The sequence below is a fragment of the Epinephelus moara genome, chromosome 5 (assembly GCF_006386435.1).
Source record: "Epinephelus moara isolate mb chromosome 5, YSFRI_EMoa_1.0, whole genome shotgun sequence".
Classification (NCBI taxonomy): Eukaryota; Metazoa; Chordata; class Actinopteri; order Perciformes; family Serranidae; genus Epinephelus; species Epinephelus moara.
Genome location: NC_065510.1, coordinates 18649800 through 18652934, shown reverse-complemented (window position 1 = coordinate 18652934; position 3135 = coordinate 18649800).

Below are 3135 nucleotides of genomic sequence, written 5' to 3'. Positions count from 1 at the left end.
AATATGGTATTGAATCAGGCTTTTTGGGACAGTACAATGCTTGCCTCAATGGCACATTTTTCACTGACAACCAGCTTTGATTTCTGACGTCTCTCACAGCAAGGATATACAGTATGTGATACTCAAATTGCATTAATAAGTTCATTATTAGTGGGAAGTTTTAAAAACAATACCAAACAAAGAAAAAAGCTAAACCAAACAGTGACTGGTTACTGATGAGTTCTGACGATGACAATGAAGAGGCCCCAAATATGCAGACCTTCTGACAGTCAACACTGTGATTTGTCAGGGTTGATTTTCTCCCCAGGCAACAAAGGCTGCAACAAAAGCCAGGACATTTGTTGTACACTGGAGCACTGTTAACTGAACCAAACATGAATTCATTTAACACGAAGGCTGACTTTTAATCCCCATCGGGCCTTTATCAGGACGCTGTGAAACAGATATCTGAACACATGTACTGTATAATCTTGCAACATCTGACTCAACAGTAATCAAGTCTGTCAGGTATACTGTGCCAGAGGAAAGGAAAGCAATCACTCTGCATGGTTATGCATGGGTAGAGTTACTAGAGGAAAACACCAAAGCTCATTAATAATATGCAGAGATCCGTGCGCATGAAAAACACCTCATTGCACCTTTTTTCCAAACAAAACATAGAAGGGCTCCATCATACAAACGGTTCAGGTCTCATTACTCATTCAAGTCCAGTGCGTGGCAAAGTGTTACATCTGTGAATCTCTTTAATGTCGCATATGAGGAGTATTCCTAATGACCCAGCTGATGCACAGCTCGGCGTATGCATCCATTTGTTCCAGAAAATCTTGCTTAAGTCGCCATGGATACTCAACATGTTGTACCATTAACATTTATAGATGCTGTGTAAAATGTCACCAGGGAGGAAAAAAGTTGTTAATTTGTTATGACAGTGTAGGATATAGTTTCTGATAAAAGATTGGTTTACCTGCCAAGGACTACAATTCTGCAGGAGAACACAGACCACTTGCTTGGCTGCGCTGGATCAACAGCTTGTGTTATTTCTGGTTCTGTACCACAGGGTGTCAATAATACCTCTAAATGGACCTTTATTTATTGTGAAACTGAAAAGGTGGATTTTAAGAAGAGAGCAAATGACCCATACGAGCTCAAGAGTCATAATCAGCCCACTTAACGTCTCTCAGTATTTCCAACAGTGAAAACAGAGGCAAGAGTATTCTTGAATGAGGAAAACTGTGCTGAAGTAGAGGAGTGCTTCAGTTCAGCAACTCGATTAAAGGCTCTGTACGTAACTCTCAGGAAATCCTCTCTTTGAGGCCGTTAAATGAACTGCATTCAGCATTCTCCTTATCCACAATCGAGCAGCTGCGTTGGCCACAACAGTGACTAACACAAGACTGATCGTGATTTACCAGCTATCACGTTGATAGAACACTGGAAAATAAATTAAAATCATATTTAGAATAACATTACTACCTGCAATGTGCATATATTTCATTAGGACCATTGGCTCCATAGTACTAGCTAGCTTGCCATTTGCAAATTTCTTTGTCAGCTGACCAAACCAAAGGCATATCCATGCAACATAGCTTCACCTGGCTAACCTTAGTCTAGGTTATGGGCAGCTTGTCGGCCACCCAGTTAGCTGTAATTTATCGACACTGTATGGATCTGGCATTGGTAGCTTCAATGCTGATGTTCGTTGAAAGGACTAGATGTTGCAATCCCTCTTGTAGCACCACTTCTAATTCGTGGGAAGTTCTTGAAAGTGGCTGCTATGAGGCTTTACCGCCGGTACACATCGTCAGTTGTGAAGTAATTTGCAAACCAGCCCTGGGAGTCGGGATGAATTAGCTGATGTTTTCCAGTCAATACAATATTTTGCGATGGATGCAAGCTAGAGAGAGAGATTATATCCCCCTGGAGAAGCGTGCATGTTAGCTGTGAAGATAGACTCTCGATCAGCAGATTTAACAGCTTGAATACAGTCGGCACAAACCTGAAGGTCCATCTCTGGGCTGCAACTTTCAAAATGTATACAAGGTCATGTGTGGTCTCTGTGTCGTGGAGGGTTCTCAGGAAATTTGGCCTCGACATAGAAGTCAGTTCACAGGTTGTTATAGGCAAGTGAGAAAGTCACTAACGTGTGTAGGGCACCAGTGCTGGAGGGCGCACCAAAACAGCTGAATATGATCATCATCAATAATAATTATACATATTGCATTAACTTTCCCACTCAGGCCCTCTCAGACACAACACAGTTTGAGCTGCACTGCCGATGGTTTCAGTGAACACAATGCAGCTGCAGCGTGATCTTGTTGAGTGCTGCCCTCACACTTATAGGTTAATATTAGAGTTATTGATACAATCAGTGGTCCCTGCTGGGTGAAGTTTTTTTAAACTAAAGCTCATTAAAACATACCTGCATTCAACAAAGGGACAGGGACGTCTGGTAGTCTTTCTGTCAATAGCATCAATGCAGAACTCACTCATAAGCTGTCAGTTAGGATTTGTTGCTTGATGCCATAGTGGTTGTGTTATGTTTTGCTTATGGTACTCTGGTGTGTGCTGGTGTTGTGTGCAATACATAAATGGTTGATGTGTAATACTGCAATACTTGTGCAGCTCCTGAGTCCAAGAGGAATTTCCCTAGGGAGACAATAAAGTACATTGCATCACATCGTATCGCATCACATCGCATCGCATAACATCGCATCGTATCGCATCGCATTGCATTGCATCGCATCATATCGTATCGCATCGCATCACATTGTATCGTATTGCATCGCATCACATCGTATCGTATCGTATCGTATCATATCATATCATATCGTATCGCATCACATCGTATCATATTGTATCGTATCGTATCGTATCGCATCACATCACATCGTATCGTATCGTATCCAGTGACCTTGGAGTGAGGTAATGCAGACGTGTGCCTCTGTTGAACCTTCTGCAACTGCTGAAAAATACCTGGTTCTTCTGTAATGGAGAATATACTGTGTAAGTTTTGTGATTTTCTTCTGTTTTGTGTGACCAATGTGACAGTTGTCGGTCAAGATTCTTAGTCATCCAGGTCATGGTAATCGTAAGTGCTAATAGCGTAGGCAACTGGACTTGCTTGCATTTCTTGCT